At 45.1% G+C, this 22,533-nt stretch overlaps 1 long non-coding RNA gene across 5 annotated transcripts in view; it reads left to right on the forward strand.

Annotated features, from left to right (window-relative positions):
• The window catches only part of LOC306668642, a 118,215-nt gene that overhangs the window by 30,890 nt on the left and 64,792 nt on the right, over positions 1–22,533 (forward strand). For 3 of the 5 annotated variants that reach the window (XR_013765921.1, XR_013765924.1, XR_013765925.1), the window contains one exon: positions 6,165–6,757. This is a non-coding gene — a long non-coding RNA (uncharacterized lncRNA). Of the gene's footprint in view, positions 1–6,164; positions 6,758–8,341; positions 9,064–22,533 lie in introns of those variants that run through there. The other 2 variants (XR_013765923.1, XR_013765922.1) reach the window with 2 other exon arrangements.

Here is a 22,533-nt window from a genome sequence, read left to right on the forward strand (position 1 = left end):
CATTGAGAAGGGTTTGTTTGACATTCATAGATGCTCCATTGTTTGGACCACAAATATTTACAATCATTATGTCTTGCTGCTGTGTACTTCCCTTCAGTAGTATGAAATTACCTTCTTTGTCCCTTCTGGTTAATTTTGGCTTGAACTCCACTTTATCTGACATGAAGATGGAAGCCCCTGCTTGTTCATACAATCCACATGAGTGATATATTTTTCCCCATCCTTTCAACTTCAGTCTGTGAATGTCTTTGCCTATGAGGTGAGTCTCTTGGAGGAATCGTATCTTTGGGTCTTATTTTTTAATTCAATCTGAAAGTCTATGTCTTTTGATTGATGAATTTAGTCCACTAATATTCAACATTATTACTGAGATATGACTTGTATTACTTGTCATTTTGGTGTGATTTTGACTTTTAATTTGATTTAGATTCTCTTTTCACTATTCCTTTAGTTTCTCCCTTTGCTGGTTTTTACTTTTTTTTTAATACTTCGTCATCATGGAATATTTTGTTGGCAATGTTCTGTAGTGCAGGCTTTCTATTTGTGAATTCTTTTAACTTTTATTTTTCAAGGAAGGTTTTTACAATTATCTTCATATCTGAAATTAATCCCACTATATATAAAAGTCTTGATTAGTATCCATTTTCTTTCACAAATTGAAATATGTTGTTCCCTGGCATCCTAGCTTTGAGGGTCTGTGTTGATAAATCAATTCAGATCCAAATTGTTTTTCCCCTATTCATAATTTGCTTTTCTTCTCTCATGGTCTTTAAGATTTTATCCTTAGTCTGTATTTAGTTATTTTCATTATAATATGTCTGGGTTGGGTCTGCTGTAGTTTAGTTCATTTGGGGTCCTGTAACCCTACTGTATTTGATTTTTCATTTCATTCTTTCTATGTGGGAAATTTTCTGAATATTATATCATTGAAAACTTTGTGCATTATTTTGGTTTGTAGGTCTTCTCCTTCTTCTAGCCTGATAACTCTTAAAATTGGTCTTTTGATGTTATCCCATAATTTTTAGAATTTCTTCTCATGGTTTCTTGCCATCTTCACTGCACTGTTGACTTTATTTTCAATATTAAATATTTTGTCGTCATTGTCTGAGGTTCTGTCTTCAAAATGGTCTAGTTTGTGGTGATACTTTCCATTGAATTTATAATTTGATTTATTGATTCCTTCATTTTGAATATTTCTGCTTTTTCTTTTTTACAATCTCTCTTTATTGAAATGATCTTTCAATTCTGCATTTTCTGTTTGATTTCACTGTTTATACCATCCTTTACTTCACAGATCAGATTAAATATGTACATTGTAAACTCTGTCTTGGACATTTCTTCTATTGTGTTGTCAGTGGCTTCTCTTATTGGGGCATCTTGGTTTGTTTGTGGCATTTTGTCCCCTTGTCTTTTCATCTTGCTTGTGTGTTTTCACATCTGGTTGTATGGATCTGAGGCAATACAGAATCTACCCTGTAGACCTATTTTGTCACTGAAGATTTCCAGTATCCTGCCTTTAAGAGGGAGACCAATATCAGTAGCACCAAGTGAAAACAATATACAGCCTCAAATTGAATAGTTCCCAGCAAGGCATCCACTGCCATCTTGCTATAAACAGCAATAATGAGTTCAATCAGTGTTCACAATGAAAACAGAATATTTGCCAGATGGATTTACAATCACAAATAATGGACAAAAAAGAACAGAAACAGGAAATGGTGTTTGTGAGGGAAAAAGAGAGAAGCCAGAAGCAAGAATTCACAGAAGTGCGGAAGAGGAACCAACAGAGATTCGGTGTTAAGTGGAGAAAATGTAGAAAGGGAATCTAAGAAGACAGACAAGTGACAGGAAGAATACATGTAAAGAGAATAAAAAAATTACAAGTATAAGAATATACAGAATATATAACAGAACTTAAAATGCCTTGCATACATTACCATCTTCAACCAACTGATGCATGTAATATACCCTGCTCTAAATATGGTGGAGGGAAATGGCCAGAGAAGAAAAATAAAATAAAATAAATCTCCATGGAAAACTGAACAGCTGTCTCTGTTAACAGTGTCCAAAAGCCTTCTCAGCCCTTTGTGTGAATTGCCACAAGACTGCCTGGCCCAGAAAGGCCTGGCAGACCCACTCACTCTCACACCGATCTGGGTCTCAGATGTCCTGGGTTCTGTCATGTTGCAGTCCCAAGATCTCAGTGCCACTGGAATTTGGAGAGAGGCCACCAGGCATGAACAATCCTGAGAGACAATAACTAGACGGCAGAAAATTTCACTCTAGGAGGAAGACCCCAGTTGCAGCCAAACCTGTTGGCACCTTGACACTGAACCTCCAGGTCCTGGTCAGTGCCCCCTTACAGGGACAGCTGTGCCCCAAAATGGCAGTTGTTGTAAACCCACCAGCACCCCAAACAACCCCAGGCTCTGACTGGCATCTCAAAATGGACTTGTCTGTTTGCAAGCAAACATGGAGACTCCCTGATGGTTGATACCTGGGCACTGGTAGTATCAGGAATCAATGGCAGCAGGCAACAGCAGATGCAGATGTCAGTGGCATTGACAGCAATTGGGAGGACTGCAGCAGCAGTGACAGCAGTGGTGATACAGCACCCAGAGAGGTGACCTCCAGGGAGTGGCTGTGGTTTAACAGCAATGTTATTAGTGGTCCACATCTCTGTTTGTCTTTATACTAGGTCTGTGATGTGAACAGCATGGCAGTGGTACACCAGACTAGGAAAGGGAGATGTGGAGGAGTTGGGTTGTTTGTCAAGGCCTCACCTTGAGAAGTTGTTGGCACAGATGACAGGTGTGTTATGTTACCAGTGCCCCATCTGGTAGGGAAGTTCTGGCACATACTTCCAAAGGAGGTCTTATTGATCTTTTCTAAATTTTTAAATGCAGGATCAGTGACAGTGACAGTTTTGATATTTCTTTAAGCCTGAATTTGGCTTTCTGATTTATCCTTCTCTCTGTATGTTTGGGAGGGGATAAACATCTTGCATATGATGTCTGGAAATCCATTTAAAATAGATCAGGTCAACACAACTCAACTTACAAGGTCACTGAATCCAGTTCCTCATTTTACCTACAAGGAAACCAAGTAACCTATTAAATCACTGATGCCCCCTGACTCTTCAGTTTTCACATTGTGAATGAAGAGAATGTAGTTTCTGTTTGGTTTTATTATTGTTTTTGTTTGTTTTGTTTTAATTACCTTTTGCATAGATTGTGCTGGGATCCCTGTAGATTATTTTCTTAAGAGCTGTAGACCATACCCTTAAAAGATTTTATACAGTGAAGACATAGGCATACATGAAAATATGAAACTAAATACAGGAAATTGTACTATAAGTTTCAGTAAACACCATAGCTGGAAACAAGCTCACACATAATGTCAAACCCTGGCACATCGCAAGGAGTGTTCAAACTGGCTCTGCCACAGTGGAACCTTGGCAGTTGAACCGGATGTGACTTTGAAGGATGGAATCAGAAGACCTGTCCTTCATTTACCCTTCCTGCTTTATGGGGGGTGTTTGTAATATACTACAAAACTGTGAAGATTAAAGGAGTCCTATTTTTTTAAAGCCCTTTTGAACTCAGCTGGTCTAAGTAGGAGCTGAGAACCTGGAATGATTTGATGAATGTCATGTCTTGTGAAAATGTAACATCCTCATGCTTCCTGTACTGTCTCTGCTTTCCCATTTCATTTTTCTCTCACACAGAAAATTGGTGATAGTATCTGTCTTTCCTACTACTTCTTCCAATGGCATCCTACCCAGCCTAGTCTGGGTTAAAGTTCTGTCACCTTTTATACTTCAAAGTTTTAAAGTTTGTGATATAAACAACTAGAAGACAGTTTCCACTGATCTCTTCGTAACCCTCCTCCCTCAGTCTTACCATACTCCCATTCCTCTGCCATTTTTTTGAAAGTGTTCTGAGAACATTTAAATAATTTTGACCAGTTTTTTAAAAAGTACTAGATGTCATTCAATTTTTAATGTTTATTTCTATCATTAATGTTTTCCTCTTGTTCTTTTTGCTCTCTGAGTGATAGAGCTGTCATTCTCAAAAGAGTCTTTGGCTCAAGTGACCAACAGAACTAATACCATAAAATTCTCTCTGCTTGTGACATGCTACTTTCTTCTCAAAAGTAGCATTTTGGTCTCCCATGCTAAGATTCCAAAAACAAAGCGATTAGTATATTTGTAAATAAATGAATATTGTATCAGTCATGTATCTTCTGCCAAGCTATGATGGTCACAGTGAGGAGGATAGACGTGTGACCCTATTCTAGTGAAGCTCAAAAATCTTTAATGCAGAAGTGAAGTGCACAGATAACTAATCACAAGTCTGATAAATGCTATAAAGAAAATATATAGGGTTTGTTGAGGGAGTTCTAAGAGATCAGGAAGGCTTCCTAGGAAAATGACTTAAGGTAACACAGTCAGTTATCTATACTAATGATGGAAGACAAAGATACAGATCATTTATAAATGGTGTCCAGCCTTAAAATAATTTCCCATGTTTAGATTGCTGTCTTCATACATTTATATACGAGTACACTTCAGTATTAGTTTCCTTCACATCATACCTTTTCCTTTTTTCTTCTGTCTACCCAGACATATTGTCAAGATAAAATAAGCAATCTAGAATATGCTTTGATATCCCCAGAAAGATTGATTACAGCATTCTCTTATTAGACTGTTGTTTAATATTATAAGTCCTGGGCTAAGATAAAGGGAAAGCCAGGAAGATTGTTCCCAAATTACTTCTATGTCATCAAGGTGCATCTTGCATTTGATAAGTCAGAAGGTCTGAGGTTTAGAGGAAATGAACTTAGAGTAGAATGATAGGGCAGGCACTTTTTGATGTAATGTTTTCCATCTTACTTTTTGATCCTTAGCTTTTTTATATCACCAAAAGTCATATAATTAACATTTTAATGCATTGTAAACTGGACTCTTATGTAATTTTCTGCCTCTGCAAATTTTTTAAACCTCAGAGAATAATAAAATTTAAGAGCCAGATAGAAGTGTTGAACACAAAAAAGTAGCAGTTGATTACTATTCGAAAGGAGCAGTGATTTGAGCAGTAGTTCACATTTCAACACAAAATATCAGACCACAACACCAATACACACTTTTGCCTAAATTTCTTTACTTTTCTTGTAGACCTTTTGTGTTTTTACTGCCATCCCAGTGTACCAGTCCCTTTGTCTTACCTCATCTAAGCATCCTAACCTGATGCAATGTGTCCTTACCATTCTTCAGTCATTTAACACCTTGTTTCAATTACATTGGCTCATATTGGAACTCTAAATAACGTGACCTAATATACAGTAACTTTTAGGGTACAAGTAGCAATAGAAGAGAGAAAAATAAATGCATATTGAATAAAAGTAATGTGAGATGAACTGATGTTCTAATACATATGAACTCAGATCTCTCTCTTCACAAAGACTTTGAATTAGAACTATTATAGCTCCTTCTTTATGTTTCTGGGAGTTGTTGTCATCAGTTCAACATCACCATAGGGGAACAGAGGGAAGTATAGGGGAGTGCTTGTGTTTTGTTTGTGTTTAGCTGTTTTTGTTATTGTTTTGTTATTTAGATTTTTGGGAGGGTATTTAGGCTTGTATGGGCATAAAGCTCTTCCTCAAGTGGTCTGGTTATGAAGCAGTTTGAGATACTTAGGACAGTTATTTAGTGTGATATAGCTCCTAAAAAACAAATCCGCCTCATTTAGGAAATGTCCGTTGCACAGGTACCTGAGCAAGGGTACATTTCCTTTACTGCTGAAAGGGTACATTTCCTTTACGTGGGGCTTCTCCTATCAGCCAGTTGTTCACAGCAAATGAGATCATCCAGAGCATAATGTTCCCTTAATGGTCTAGCCTCAAATCCAGCCAGACACACATCAACACTGAACAACAAAGGCATCCCTGTTATTTGTTCATTAATTCCTTCAGTGCCTCTAGAGGTATATGGAGACTCAGGTGAGGTGTTCTACCTTAAACCTTTTGTTTTTTTGTCAGTGGACCTTTATTTTATTTATTTATATGCAGTGCTGAGAATGGAACCTCACACATGCTAGGTAAGTGCTCTACCACTGAGCTACAACTCCAGCCCTTAAACCTTCTTTGATCTTTGTTTTGGGTAGAAGGAAGATAGTCCAAATTCTCGGTGTCCATGCTGTGAGAGAAAATGGAGCTGATCGGTGTTCTCACAAACAAACCTGACAGCAACAGGCCTCCAGAGACTGCAGAAGAAGGTGAGCCCTGGACTGGCTTCTGAGTATTTCATGCTGGCTTGGGCAGCTTGTTCCCACCTAGGGAGTGTGAAAGGTGTTTCGGCAGCACTGATTGAGCCCAGTGAGTAATGTGTGAACTTACTGAGATGAAGCTGATGCACTCTGTTTTCATTTAGAAAAAGCCCATTTAGTACATGATTTGTACTCTGGTCTATTAAGGGAAGAATGGGTAATGTTTAACTGCAAATAGACTTCTCTGTACTGTCTGCATCCAATTATAAGCAAAAATGTTACTGTCATAACATATTAAACCAGCTCTAAATGTTGTTTATGGTACTCTTCATGTCTTTATAATATTTACTTAAAAATAGATTTTATTCCTTCTGGTAACCAGTAACATATAATGGTAGGATTATTGGATGAGAAGAGCACTTGACTTTGGTTTGGTAGGGACATAATTAATTAATATTTGCAGATGCATTACCTCTATTATGAACATAACAAAGGCTATGTTGATTTTGACCCCTTTTCCAATAAGTATTATTCATTTGGGGAAAGCAAGATAGCCTCCCTAGGATTCTTTTGATTGGGAAACAGAACAACAGTGGGAGGTCTTGTCCTAATATTTGGTGCTAAATAAACTTAAGGAAACACTCTTTTAGCATTAGCTTACCTGGTAGCATGCACTCCTACCAGGCTTATTTATTGCACATCTTTCAGGATGTTAAAAAATCTTTAATATCCTGATTTTGTGCTGTTGTCAGTTGACTGCTTAAACTCTTACTATCTAAATGTGTATAATGCTAACTTGTACTGTAGCCTGAATATCACTTAGGTGAAATGTTTGGGACTGGAAATGTTTCAGATTTTTGGAATGTTTGCATATATATAATGAGATATCTTGGATTTGGGTAGTCAGATCTTATTATGAAACTTATTTATGTTTCATATACGCCAGGCCTGATAGTTGGGAACAGGTGGACTCTTTTCTTCCCATATTTTTTTCCTTCTTTTTTGCAGTTCTGGGACTTGAACTGTGGACTCACACATGCCAGGCAAGCCCTCTGCCACTGATTTACATCCCCAGCCCATGATAGTAATCTTATGTGATATTTTTATGCACCTTTTTTTGGGGGGGGGGTATTGGAGATTGAATTCAAGGGTACTTAACTACTGAGACACATTCATTCCTTTCTACCTGTTTATATTTTATTTAGACTCAAGGTTTCACTAAGTTTCTTGGGGCCTCATTAAATTGACTACCAAACAGCAAAAGGTCCTTTGAATGTAAGTGTAATCTTAAATAAATGAAGGTTAAAAAGGTAATTTAGGAATTTTTTTAAGATACACAGATTTTAAAATTCATTTATTTTCTTTTTTAAATTTATTTTTATTCATGTCACACAAATGGGGTACAGCTGTAGTTTCTCTGGTTGTACACGAACTCCCTTCTAACTAATTTTGTCTTAAAGTCTGCATTATCTGATATGAGAATGGATACCCCTGCTTTTTTACTGAGTTCATGTGCACGGTATATTTTTTTCCCATCCTTTCACCTTTAGTCTGTGGATATCTTTTTCTATGAGATGAGTCTCTTGAAGGCAATATATTGTTTGGTCTTTTTTTTATCCAATCTGCCAGTCTATGTCTTTTGATTGATGAGTTCAGGCCATTAACATTCAGGGTTATTATTGAGATATGATTTGTATTCCCAGTCATTTTGGCTTGTTATTGGTTTTTGACTTAGTTTCTCCTTTATTTGGCTATTGTTTTAGTGTAGTTTCTTCCTATGCTGACTTACATCATTGTTTTTCATTTCTTCCTCATGGAATATTTTGAGGAGAATGTTTTATAGTGCCAGCTTTCTATTTGTAAATTATTTTAGCTTTTGTCATGGAAGGATTTTATTTCATCATCAAATCTGAAGGTAAGTTTCACTGGGTATAAGATTCTTGGTTGACATCTATTATTTCTTTCAGAGCTTGAAATATGTTCCAGGTTCTTCTACCTTTTAGGGTCTGGGTTGAGAAATCTGATATTCGTATTGGTTTCACCCTGAATGTAAAATCTGATTTTTTTTCTCCCAGCCTTTAAAATTCTATCTTTATTTTGTATGTTAGGTACTTTTATTATAATGTGCCTTGGTGTGGATCTGTTGTAATTTTGTACATTTGATGTCCTATAAGACACTTTATTTGATTTTCCATTTCATTCTTCAGATTAGGGAAATTATCTGATATTATTTCATTGAATAGATTGTTGATTCCTTTGGTTTGTATCTCTGTGCCTTCCTCAATCCCGGTAATTCTTAATGTCGGTGTTTTCATGATATCCCATAATTCTTGGAGGTTCTGTTCATGATTCTTACCATCTTCTCTTTTGGTCACCTTTGTTTTCAAGATTAAATATTTTTTCTTCAATGAGGTTCTGTCTTCCAAGTGATCTAGCCTATGGATTATGCTTTCTATTGAGTTTTTAATTTGGCTTATTGTTTCCTTCATTTCAAGGATTTGTTTTTTTTTTTTTTCAAAATCTCTCTTTATTGAAATGATCTTTTGCTTCCTGTGTTTGCTCATTTAACTGTTGATTAGTGTGAACATTCATTGCCTGCCATTTGCTCTCTTATCTCATCTTTTGCTTCTCTCATAATTTTAATTATGTACATTCTGAACTCCCTTTCTGGCATTTCTTCTACCATCATTGGATTTTATTGATGTAGCATCTAGGTTTGTTTGGGATCCCTTCTTCCCTTGTTTTCTCATGTTGTTCATGTATCTTCCCTTCTAGGAGTGGGAATCTGAGGTATTGCACTTTACCCCTATAGACTTATAGTATCCCTGCAGGTTTCCAATACCTCACTTTGAAGTGAGAGATCAATATTAACAGCATACCATAAAAACAATACACATCCTTAACTCAAATAGTCCCTTTTAAGATATTAACCACATTGTCTTAATAAACAGATTTTGTATTCGATTATTATCTTCAGCTTAGCCAATAGGTTTACAGTAAGGACCATGATTTCTAATGGTGGACAAAGAGGATGAGGAGGGGTGTAGGTATAACATTAATGAGATAAGAAGTGCATCTATAGAGTTACAATGTCATAGGAGTAGTGAAAGCTGAATTAAAAGAAATTCGTTGTTAGCATGTGAAAAGGGAGAAAGAGTCTCCAAAAAGGGAGAAAGAGTCTCCAAGGAGACAGATACATGAGGTGAAAATAGGATGAGAAAAATATTAATAAATAATAGTAGGTATAATATGAATAATCATATTACTACTAGTATAAAAATATATAATAAAACTATACAGTACTATTCATACCTCCTACTCTTCAGTAGCCTGATGCCTGGCAGGAACATAATGCTGTATCCCATGAAGGGTGATGTCCCTCTAGGGATGGTAGAATCCAGGTGGGCTATAATCCCTGCTAGTGGGCAGAGGCGGCCCCACCTGTTGATGGTCAGTGGGCAGCATGGGTGCTAGATCTCAGTCTAGGTCCGGGTTGGGCTTGGCCTGGTTATCTGGGCCAGGACTCCCGGTACAGAAGTCTCGCACAGAGGCACTGGGCTGGGCTTGGGTCTCTTGGGATATTTTTAAAGTAATATATAGAAATACAAGCTACAGGGCTTATATTTAGCTCAGTGGCAGAGTGTCTTTCTTGCATTCGCAAAGCCCTGGGTTCGACCCCCAGTTCCAAAAACAAAAAAAAAAAGAAAAGACAAAAGAAATAGAAATAGAAGCTTCTTCTTTGGTGTTAGAGATTAAGGATTCTATTTCACTGTGGGGACAAAATGAAGCCAGAGTTCCAGCTTCACCCGTGAGCTACAGGATCGTGGGCAGCCATGGAATGTCAGGAGATTTAGCTTCCTCGTGAGTACAGTGAGGACAAGAACCCAGTTCCTCTCAGACCTCTCTGCCATCTTTGGCCTTTGACTCACCCTGTGACAAGCGCTTCAGATGCAGAGGGGAATAACTCAGGTACCGCTGTCCCTAGTGGAGCGCGGAGCAACATTTGGAGAGAAAAGGCTCTTCTCTGGGGCTTTTTCCTTATATCCTGGGTTTGTCCCTGCCAGGGGTCCAGCAGCCTGCCGGGCAGTGCTCAGAGGCTGTCTGGAATCTGTCCTGCATGTCAGGGCAGCAGCTGGCCACAGGGCCCTGTAGGGGGTTGGGGAGGAGCACAGGGTGGGACAGGCCTGCACAGCGTCTGGGACAGAGGGATGCTCGGTTTTCCTGGGACTCTGGAACAGCCTGGGGACTGAGAATACACACAGCACCTGGTGTCTAGTACTGGGACAAGGTCAGGCTGGTGGCCTTTGTCCCTAGAGTCAGAGGCAGCAGGGACCAGCGTCAAGGGGAACAGTGGGTGCTGTCTCCATGGGACCCTTGAGTGATGTGAGTGTCCCCATGGCCAAAGAGCCCAGAGGTGGGCTCTGCGAGGGCCCCACACATCTCCACTGGATATCCTGAGGTTACCTTGTGAGGAAGAAGGGGTGCAGGCTCGGGCAGGACTGTTCGGTTTCACCACCAGGGCTAAGGATCTCATCTCTGGGGCGGCAGCAGGAAGATGGCATCACTGGGGACTGGACGGGGCCAGGAAGGATGCTCACATTGTGTGGAGCTTGGGGAGGCCAGTGGCTACAGCCACTCTCCTCTAAGTCATGCTAGGTCAACCCCACCTCTGGGCACTGCCGCCTGCCACCCATGGGCTCCTCCAAGGTGGCTCTGTGCTGGGCCTGTGGGTGAAGCCCAGGAAGGGGTTGGGGAGGGGACATCTTGTTCCTTGGATACCTTTGCCTCTTGTACCCCAGCCACTCCACCTACCTACCCCAGTGCAGGCTACTGCATGACCCTGAGACCATTAGGTCGCATGTGGCCTCCTGTGTAGTGTGCTTGTAACCATGTGTAGCCTGGGCAGATGCTTTCCAGATGGCACCCAGTCACATCCTGCTGGGAATGTGCTGCATCCCTCCATGTGAGGGTCCACGTCTTGGGGAGGGTACAGTCGAGGTTTTCCATCCCATCACCATTTCCTGAGTGCCCACTGCATGCCAGGCACTGTACCAGACTGGGGGACAAGCTGCAGTTCCTGACGTTGAGGGGCCGAGGGCTCCTGAGAGAGATGAAGTGTGGACAGGAAGCCATGGCAGGGACGCTTGTCTTCGGCAGGAGGAAGTCTGGGGTGCTGAGGACTCCAAGGAACCTGGTCCTGTACCAGGAGTGCATGGGCACAGGATGCTCTGGAGTGGGTGAATTCCCAGAGAAGCCAGGCTGAGGGAGAGGGTCTCAGAACCCAGGAGGGGTGGAGCGCTGGGCTCTGGGCAGGAGGAAGCTTGCATGGCTGGGGTGGGGTGCAGGGAAGGGGCACTGAGGCTGGGACACAGGGAAGGTCCAGGGCTGAGCCTGAGTCCCCAGGGTTCCTGGAGAGCGTAGGGACCTCAGCTGAGAGGGCCAGTTGGACTGGGCCCATGCCCAGCAGGGGCCCTGTAACTAGGACTCCCCGCCGCACCCTCCCTCAGGTGGATCCCTACCTGCCCTATAAGTACACCTGTGGGGGCAGCTGGAGCAGACCCATGCCTACATCCAGCACCAGATAGGCGGCCCTCTGTCCTCGGCCCCTGGACCTAGGGTCCCACCCCATGCCCACCAGGCAAGAGCCTGCACTGTGCAGGCAGCAGACACCTCTGGCTGTGAGCCCTGCAGGTCCCCTGACTGCCAAGCCTCCGTCCCTTCCCTGCCAAGTACCTGGAGGTACCTGAGTGTCTGTGGGGTGGGGCTACTTTGAGGAATAAATGAAATGTGCATGTAAGGCTGCCTGGTATTCAGCAAGTGCCCAACAGTGGCTCCCACTGAAGCTGCAAGGCTGGGTCCTCAGGCACCGCCCAGGGCCGCCCGCACCCCACCCTGCCTACCTGATGCCCCTCTCCTCCTGCAGGACTTCTGTGCAGCTCCCAGTCCAGCCTCCCCAGGGACCAGCACCTCACAGAGCCCCTTCATCCTGTTGCCCAACACCACCCACCTGGAGTGGGCCCAGAATGCCAGCAGTGTCCCCGGGGCCTGGCCACCACCACACTCACTGTAGGCCTGGCTGGCTGCCGCTGGGAGGGCCTTTAAGGAAGCCTGCCTGGACCATGGGCTGGTCTTCAAGCCCTCCTTCTTCCCCTTCCTCAATAGCCAGGAGGCCTTTCTCCAGTAAGTGCACCCACCTCCCTCCCGAGAGTTTCCAACCAGTCAGGAAGGATCCAGAAGGGACCTTCTAGGTGGGCATCAGCATCATGTATCCTGGCCAGGCTGGCCCCAGGGGCCGCAGAAACCATGGCTGTAAGAAATTCAGTGGTTCCCAAGGACCCATCCTGCCGGGGGGGAAAGCAAGAGAGAGACTCTTTTCTCTCTCTTTTTTTAAAGATTTATTTCTTGAAATAATAAATATTTTATTGGGATGTGAGATGCAAAAGAGGAATTGTGAAGTTTCTCATCTTTTACGGGGACCCCACGGCTTTCTCCGTGGGGGTGGATCTCTGAGTCCCCAAACTCTGCCTATGTCATTGGGTGCACCTGGGGCCCTGGGTCTGCAAAGCTGGCACCGCCTGCTTCAGGCTACCCAGAGGGAGCTGGTCGGCTCCAGGGACCGGTACACACCTCCCCACTGTGACCACAGGGACCCGCCTCGTCATTGCAGTTGCTTGACAAGCAGAGTTGTGCCCCGTCATGCCCACCTCTTGCTGTCCTCAGCTGGCATCCAGCAGGCCGTGGCACTGATCAACCCTGAGCCAGGCGATCGCAGAGGTGCTCATGTTTTTGGAGGCTCACGTCACTCGGCACTGGGCTGGGTGTTTGACATAGGAGTTGTCACTTTTGTGCTTGGCTATCCTGTGGGGTAGATATTATCATATTCCCATTTTACAGTTGGGAAGGCAGAGAGTCTAAGTACCTTGACCAAGGTCATGCAGCTTGCAAGCAGGGAGGTGAGGTCAGCTGTGAATTGGGGACTGTTTCACACGTGCAGCAAGCAGCAGGTGACCCACTGAAGCAGCAGCCACAAGACACCCAGTGCAGGGATTTGCCAGGCTTTGTGTGGTCCTCTGTGGAGACACCCACATCAGGGCCTCTTTCCAGCCAGGGAGTCTCAACAGGGGCCACTATGCTCCCTGGAGGGCAGTAGGCCCTGCCCAGAGACACTTCTGATTGTGATGGCTTGGAGGATGTCGTGCTACTGGCAGCTAATGGGTAGAGTGCAAGATGCTGGTCAGCATCCTACAATGCCCGGGACAGCCAAGTGCAAAGACTGACCCAGACCAGAGTGCCAACAGCACCGAGGCTCTAGGTCTGCAGTTCTCAAAATGGGGCCACCTGACCCTGAGATTTGAAAGCCCTGATGGCTGGGCCCCCCTTCTGATTCAGCAGGTATGGAAGCTGGGGAGGGGACTCAAATCTGATAAACTCCCAAGTCTGCTGCTGCTGCTGCTGCTGCTGTTGGCCCAGGAGTGGCACTTTGGCCACAGATCTAGACCAGGCTGGTGCCAGCAGGTGTTTCCAGCAGAGAGGAAGTAAAGTAACTAGTTACTACCCATTTTTATTAAGTTCACAGGCAAAGTGGCTGTCGCCTTTATTTTCTATTTTAGTGCAAAATTCAGGTGAGAGACCTCATATAACCAAATCTGCTTTCAGAGATTTGCTTATATGGTTTGCATTCAACAAAAGTCTTGGCAAACACAAAAGTTTTACCACCCAGCTGCCCAGGAGGCTGTCCTGCTGGCAGGTCTCCATGGAGACCACAGATGCACATCTGTTCCCTCACACTTCCTAAGCAGGGCATCTGCTATGAATCCACAATGCAAGACCAGGGCCTTGTGCAGGGGGGCTCCCTCCAGAATCTCCCCCCAGAACCCCAGGGGATTCTCTCTGCCATGGAAGAGCAGAAAGGAAGTGGTATCTGTGCTCTCCAGGATGGGGACAGCTAACATCTTGGGACACAAGGCCAAAGATGAGCTGGGCAAACTTGACCCTCAGAAGACATAGGCATGTGGTGTCCAATGTGCACAACACTCATGGTCCTGTGAATCTGGGGTTGGGGATCCTGGAACAAAGTGGGGGACGTTCATGAGTTCCTGGGAGGTGGAAGCAGCTTCTCATCTTGGAGTCCTGGTCCCTGGAGCCTAATGCTGCCCAGCTCTCTGAAGCTCTTGGACTCTGTCCCACCCCAACCTCCCTTTCTGTTCCCTGCTCTCTGGGGTTCTCCTCCCTCCCAACCTCACCCTCTTTTTCAGTCTCTTTCAGTCCTTCTTCCTCTCTGCCTCTCTGTCTCTGTCTTTCTCTTTTCATGTGTCTTGTTTCTGTCCCTTTCTGGGCCCCGCATACTGCCACAAATGGATGAGTGTGTTAGTAACTGGAGCAGAAGCTGCTGGGAACTGGTGACATTGTGTGAAGTTGGCTTTGACCTTGACTGCTCGTGTCTGGATTTGATCCTGATGAACCCCTTGCTCCTTTCCACTGGGTCCTTTTTGCACAGCCAGATTGTCTCTTAACTGGGTTCTGTCTCCTGTCTCTCTCCACGTGGTGGGAAGAGCTTGTAATTGCAGGAGATTCGAGTTCATGTGTAGGAGCCCTGCTTGACCTTGAGCATGTCCTTACCTCTCTCACCTCATGGCTTCCATAAGAAAACCCTATTTAATCACTGTGCCCAGATCACAAGAGTGGAGGGAAGTTAATCTGAAGAACTTTCTTTGTTCACCAAAGCAGGAACATAAGCCCAACCACCTCCAAGGCCAGGCCAGGAAAACGATTGAGCAGAGGGACTAGCTGGTACACAGGGTAGCTGGGAGGAGTAGGAACTATGGCATACTGGAGAGCCCAGGATTTGAGGATCTGCCACTTGGCTCTAGTTGATTACCACCATGAACAGTTGTGTGGATGGAACATGGTCATATCTTCAGAGTTTCTAAAGCTGGAAAACAGATCTCTGTTTAACTATGTTCATTCAGTTTAATTTTACACACTGGGTTTGGCCTGGTTTCCACCAACATTCCTTTTGTGCACATGCGCTTGGGCTCACATCTTCCCTGGGCAAGGACCTGACCTGGGTTTCACCACTGGTCAATCAATAGGGTTGAGCTGGAATCTGTGGGGCACATGGCAATGTTGGAGCCTGAACTTCCACACACAGCCAGGCCAGCATGACTGCCCACCAGCATAACCTGGACCTCCAGCCTCTCCATGCCCTAGCAAGGGAAGGGTTGATGTGGGGCATGGTGGGTGGGGCCTGGGCAGTGTCTCAAGGACATGCTCCAGAGTCACAGACAGTGTCCATTATGATTGGTCCATAAATTCAGGGAAAGCCACACCAGCCTCCCATCTGCATCCCAGGGCTGTGACCTGGGCCTTGGGTTCTGTACTGAAAATGGCCTTCTTCTACCTCTTAACAATGTGTGTGGCAGAATTCCTGCAGATGCCACCTGCAAGCTGTGAGAATCATGGGTGTGTCCAGAGCCCAAGCTGGGGTCCATCTGTATGGGAGGCACAAGGATTACCCTACAGAAATCACCCTCTTCTCATCCCAGAATGTATGGTGCTGACCTTTTTGCAATTCCCATCTGAGGAAGTGGGGGCTTTCCAGAGGCAGCCTTAGAGCCACGGTCCCTGCTGCACACTACAGAGTCCACACCCTCCTTTCCAGGCCCAGGGCTAGTTCTTTTCCTCCAGAGGCCTCCCTGAATGCACACAGCACTGATGTCTTCATCAGCGAAGGTCTGCCAGTTCTTAGGAGGTGTGTGCAAAAGAGAGGAAGAAATCAGAGGACAAAAGAAGATGTTATGTCTTTGAGAGACAGAGAGCCAGGATGTGTACGTGTCCAGGTGTGCAAACCATCTGCACACAGCTGTGTGGTATAACTCTGACTGGAGTAGAAACAAGTGGGGACCATTGTGGAGTGCATCTCCATCAGGGAGAGCAGCTGGTAAGCCACACTCCACCACATGGTGAACTGCTGTCCGCCAGGGAAACAGGCATCTCCAGGTGCTCAGAGAAGACATACCCTCCAACAGGAGAAGAGAAGGTGGCAAGTTGCATGCAGATGTGCTGCCAATGTGACATTTGAACAAGGCTCATGCCCATTCCTCATGGATTTATTGATCATAAGTCAGGTACCAGGCACTGGTCTTGACCCTGAAAACTCAACAGGAAAAGAAACAGGCGAGATTTAGGACTTCATAAATTTTTCTTCTTTTCCTTCCTTTCTTCATTTATTTTTTTCATAGATGATGCTGTATATGAAAACAATCTTGGAAGATCATCCAAGAAACCGGTGCCTCTGGGAATGGGAGCCAGAAAAGAGTGGGATACTTCCTCTCAGAACATGGCACTTTGTGTTCTCTCTTCTCCCTCCAGGTGTCTTAGCACTACAGGTGTTTCAGTGGAGGACTACAGACCTGCTGCCCTGTGCCCTGGGACCCTGGAGAGGGCTTTCAGATCTGTGTTCTTGCTGTTCCCCCACCACTGAGATCCTCTCTTTGACTCTCTGGTACCATACCCTGGTGGCTGTGCCGTGTCCTCCTCCAGGGGACTTTTGTTGGCACGTTGAATCCTCCCCACAGCTCCCTGAGGGAATTGTTGGATTTGACAGATGGAATAATGATAGATTATTTTTTAGAACTTTCCCAATTTGTGCACCGTTCTGGTTTTCTTTATTGTTCCATAATATGCCACCCACCAGTCTAATAGCAGAAAAGAGCAATAACCTTCATTCTGCTCATGAATCTGTGGTTTGGGGAGGCCTTGGTGGGTCAGCAGGTTCCTGCTCCACTCTGGGGAATTAGGAATCAGCTGGATGTTCACACATTTTCTGGGAAGGCTGAAGATGGGAGCTGCAGTGTCTCATCTCTCAGACCAGCACTGTGGTGTCTCCAACACAATTTCAGGGTAGCCAAGCTTCAAACAGGTCAGCTCAGGGCTCCCGAGGCACAAGACTGGAGAGAGAATCTTCTCAGACCAAGCCTTGAAATTTGCAATTTCACTTCCACCATATTCCACCCCTGAGGAAGACTTACTCATTGTCAACCGAAAGGAAACAAAACTACTTCTAGAAGAAAGAATGTCAAAGAATTTGCAGACATACTGTAAAGCCACCATGTGTAGGAGGAGAATGGCAAGATGGGGACTTGAACCAGACAGTGAGGCTACAGACATACCTGGGGTCACTCTGCTGGGGATTAGGGATGTCTTCTCTTTGGAGGAAGAAGGCGGCAGTCAGGCCTCAGCACATAGCAAATAAATGCTGGTTGATTCTATTGCACAGATTAAAACCCTGCAGGCCCAAGGCTCTCATCAGCATAGCTGGGTGAAAGAGAGGGTGGAACTAGAGGAAGTGAGTGGAAAACTCCCTGTGCCCCTGGTGGGACTGCCTAATGAGGTGCTGAGATGCTTCGCCTTGGACAGGACTGCAACCAGGGGCTGGATAGCAGCATACTCTTCTGTAAGTGGCCACCCAGGGACAAGCTGGCTGACTTGTAGGAAGGGAAGGATGTCCACTGTCCTGCAAAAGTGCCAGGAGCTGTGATTCTGGAAGGAAGCAAGGAGGTGGGGTGAGGTGGCATAGGGACAGAAAGGCTTATATTCTGATTCTTGTTGGAATGTCATAGGGTGAAAAAGGCCCAGCATGCCTGTGGAGGTCACCTTGCCCAAGATCCATCTTCTGCGTTTATGGATTCACTTATCTCAACAGTCATCTTTGGACCATCTAAACTGGGCCAAGAAGTCTGCAAGGAGCTGAGCTGGGAATCACACCAAGGGCCTGACCTCATGGGGCCTGCACACCTGGGAGGGGAGAGTGACAAATGACACAGAATACACTGGAGGGGTGTTCCTGTAACAGAAGGTGGTGAGTGCTGTGGGGAACATAATGCAGGGAAGAGGACCAGCAGTGGGGGTGGCCTGGGCAGGTCTCAGTGAGGGGTATGTGGGTAAAGACCTGAGCGGTGAGGGAGGGCCAGCCACACCTGCTACCTCTTATTCTGTGGAAAATGGACAACTGATCACCCTTCAATGCCCAACCCAAAGAGAGGGTCAGAAGCCCCCACTCCATGGAAGCAGGCATATCCTGTGACTCACTTTGGCCAACAGAGTGAAGGAGGGGAAGGAATCTGTTTTCTCAGGTGGGATGTTTGAGCACACTTGTCCCTGAAGTTTCTCCTATTCTCAACCCAGCAGGATTCTGCCCCCAAGGACATTTGGCAAGGTCTGGACACATTTTTGGTCCCCAGGACTTGTGGGGTGGGTGCCACTACATCTAGTAGATTGAATTCATTTGCTAGCACTAGCAAAGCACCCCAGATTGGGGGCTTGAATGACACAAATGTATTATCTCCCCATCCAGAGGCAGGAAGTCTAAGGTCCAGGTTGTTCCCTCCTAGGGCTGCAAGAAAGATCTGTGCCATGCCCCTCACTGGTCTCTAGTGGCTTGCCACCAGGATGTGGTGTTTCTTTGCTCATAGAAGCATCACCCTGAACTCTGCCTCACATTCTCCCTGTGTGCTAGTCTCTGTCCAAATGTCCCCTTTGCAAAGGCCATGGGGCATTTGGATGAGGGGGTCACTTACTCCATTATGACCTCATCTTAATGAGTCCCATTGGTGACCACCCTCTTTTCAAATGCAGTCACCTTTTGAGGAGTTGGGACTTCATCATATCAAGGTTGGGGGGACATGATTAAACCCCTACCACAGGTGAGGCCAGAGTTGCAGCTAAATACCCTGCACTGCTCAGAACAGCCTGTGCAAAGACTTGGGCTGAAGTTGGGAATTGCTATGAGAGAGCCTGGGGTCCTGGGGTGTAGATGCCCTAAAGCAGAGTAGCAGCCCACCTGTGGGGCCTGCAGTCCAAAGGAAAAGGACACCTTTGTTTTTTTAAGTCTGGAAATAATTCTCTTGTTTTAAATGCTGCATAATCCAGTCCACTGTGACAGGTATAAGCCACTTGATTGGATTTGGAGCCATCCTGACCCCAAGCAGGATGCAATGTTATGATCATTTGGTGACATCTGCCATGGAGCAGTAAGGGAGAGTAACTCACTTGTCCTCATGTTCTGTGCCTTTGTCCTAGCCCTCCAACTCAGAAAGATTCTCACCCAAAGTCACAAACTCCCCAGCTGGCACTTAACAAGAAGCATGGCACATAGAGATGTTCCCCGTGTCTTGGCTGGGACCTCAGCTGCCAGTAGCATCAGACACCAGACTCTCAGTTATCACATCTGCAGGGATTGTCCTGCTCCATAAATATGTTAAATTCTCCAAGAATAAGTGAGGCAGCTTGGTGATTGTGCATCTTAAATACTTTTATGTCAGGGGTGGGAAGATTAACAGAGAGTTACAGTTATTGGTAAAGAGGCAACTGTCAGCCGGCTGCAGTGGTGCACACCTGCAATCCAGGTACCTTGGAGATTGAGACAGGAGAATTGCAAGTTCAAAGCCAGCCTCAGCAAGAGTGAGGCACTCAGCAACTTAGAGGGACTCTGTATCTAGATGAAAAACAAAATAGGACTGGGGGTGTGGTACAGTGACTGAATGCCACTGAGTTCAATCCCCAGTACTCACTCCCCCAAGAAAACAAAGGCAACTGTCACTCATGTTTGAAAGGGGATGGGTTCAGTGATTTCTGTGGTCTCAGTCAGTCTCCACCTAGTTTTTGATAAAATCACCATGCGGTCCTGCCTGAGCTTTTAATTCCATTAGCATTGCTTGTGTTGATTTGGCGAGATTATGGCTGAGCCATGTGCTGTCAGGAAAGTCATTTTTCTCTTTCTTGGTTTCCCTCAGGGTCTAGAGGCAAACATCACTTTTTTTTTTATTTTATTAATGATCATACTGCAGAAGACCTTGACTTTTAGTTGGAAGTTTGTATCTAGTATGTAGATGTCATAGTTTAGATAGGCAGTATCCCCTGAAAGCTCATGTGTGAGATGATGCAGAAGTGTTCAGAGGTGAAAGGATTAGATCATGAGAGCTGTAACCTAATCAGTGGGTTAATCTCTTTGGTAGGTTTGTAACTTGAATGGATTAATGGGTGGTGATTATAATTAAGGTGGATGTAACTGGAGGAAGCACATCTTTGGGGGTGTACCTGCCCCCCACCTCCTGGTTGCCATGAGTTGAAAAGCATTCCTCCACACTTCCAACATGATGTTCTATGTTCTGCCTCACCTCAATCATTCAGTCATGGACTGAACCTCTGAAGCTGTGAGCAGAAATAAGCTTTTCCTCCTCTAGATTGTTTTTTGGGTATTTTGGTGACAGCAATGGAAAGCCAGCTAACACAGTGAATAAGAGAGTCACCAGGACACTTGGGTACTGGAGTGATCAGTTCAGCCTCATGCTTGGGGATCAGGCATCAGTCAGTTTTTGAGGAGACAGATGATCTGAGGCAGGTCTAGGAAGAGGCAGTTCCAGAGACACACTTGACAGGAGGAATGGATGAGGCTGCAGCTTGGGCAGGATTCTGGAAGAGAAGGGAGCAAGTGAGGAAGCCCGGGTCTGCCTCTGGACTGTGCTTGCCTCTTTGCCAGCTGCACTGTTTGGCTAGGCAAAATGGGAAGGAATTGTGAGCAGTCAAAACCAGTCCTGGCTCTCCCAGTCACTTGGTCAGATGCCTCATGGTTCCCTTGTGTGAAGGCTGCCCGTGAGCTCACTCTGGCCAATGGAACCCTGGGAAAGGTTCTCATTCCTGGTCAAAGTACTGGTATAAAGAGGCGGCTCCAAGAACAGCTCCTTTTCCCTTGCTTTGGGCAAAGATGGGATAATGCCTGGTGCCATCCTTCCAGGTCTTCTTCTAAATTCCTTGGAATATTTGGAACCACTTACTTCATTGGAATGTGGTTCCTTGTAGCCCAAAGTATCCAAACCAACATGGCAGTGCCAGAGACAACTGGACTGTCTGAGTTGGTGACACCTGTAGCCATGGAACCTGAAGAGGAATGAGAAGCTGGGGGAGGAGCTCTACTGGGGGCCGGCAAGAAAAAAGTAAATTTTCTTAAAATGTTCCATTTATATGACAGTGAATATCAAGGTCTGAGGCTTGGGACAGAGGCAAGAGCCTGCCAGTCAGCAGGTTGAGCATTGACTGGAGGCTATGGATGATGTCAGTAGAGAGGAATCCAGCAAGTAATCAGAGATCCTGGGTAAATAGAGATTAATTCTTCACATTTTCAGATATTGCTATTAGGAGACCATGAGCTCAGGGCCTGGTTAGGTTTCTGCACTTCCAAATCCTGCCTGGGAAATAAATCCACATCCCTTCTACCTATGCAGTCACCACCCACTCCTCACAGGAGATTTTAATTCCCCTCTTCTGTGCCTTCATTTCCTTTTTTTTTTTTTTTCCTCTTTGCATTTTTCAAAGTTTCAAATGCAGTTGTCACCACACTCTCTGGGAACCTGTGCATCAGCAGAGTGGCCTGCAGGAGGGATGGAGCATGTGGAAGCAGTTGGAGGAAGGCCTGTGGGTGTGGGGTGCAGGACAAGGACTGTGGATCAAGAAGCACAGGCTTGATGTTGTGTCAGAGTTAGAGGGTGTGCAGGTGACCTTGGAGGACTCCTGCAATGCTAACTTCTCTCTCTCTCTTAAAATATCCACACCTAGAGACTTAAGGCAGAAACAGATGAGAGGAAACTGAGTCACAGAGAGAGGTGCCATTTTTATATAGCCAGGGATGATGAATTGGTGTGAGAGCCAGATATACTCTTCGGTCCTGCTGTCTTCCTCTCCTTTCACTGAGAATGAGATGAGAAATCAACAAGAGTTCTGAGCACAGGGTCTGCTCCATGTTGAGGAACATCATCCAGAGTGCTCTGGTGAGCAGGGTAGGTTGGGATGGGTGCAGGATGGGGGGCAAGGGGTGAGAGTCCAGGAGAGATGGAACTGGGATCCAATGGGGACAGTGAAGGACCCCAGGGAGCTGACTCCATATGTTCCAGAGATGGGATTGATTGTCCTGATAATTGCTAAAAGCAAGGTGACAATTTTGATTTCCAGGTAAGGTCCTGAGTACCTGCAAGGATGACTTTGCCATTGACTGAGATACTCCAGGGGTAGCAGGTTTACAGGAAGGTTGTCCCAGTCTATTAAGGCTGCTAGAACCAAATGCCAAAGACCAGGTAGCTTGTACACAATGTAAAGTCTTTCTTCACTATTCTTGGAGGCTGGACAGTCTGAGATCAAGGTGCCAGCAGATTCCATGTCTTGCCCTTTCTTGTTCAGGGAAAAGCCTTCTGCAGGCATCCCCGTGTGGTGGAGG

This window comes from Sciurus vulgaris (genome assembly GCF_902686455.1).
Source record: "Sciurus vulgaris genome assembly, chromosome: 8".
Taxonomy (NCBI): Eukaryota; Metazoa; Chordata; class Mammalia; order Rodentia; family Sciuridae; genus Sciurus; species Sciurus vulgaris.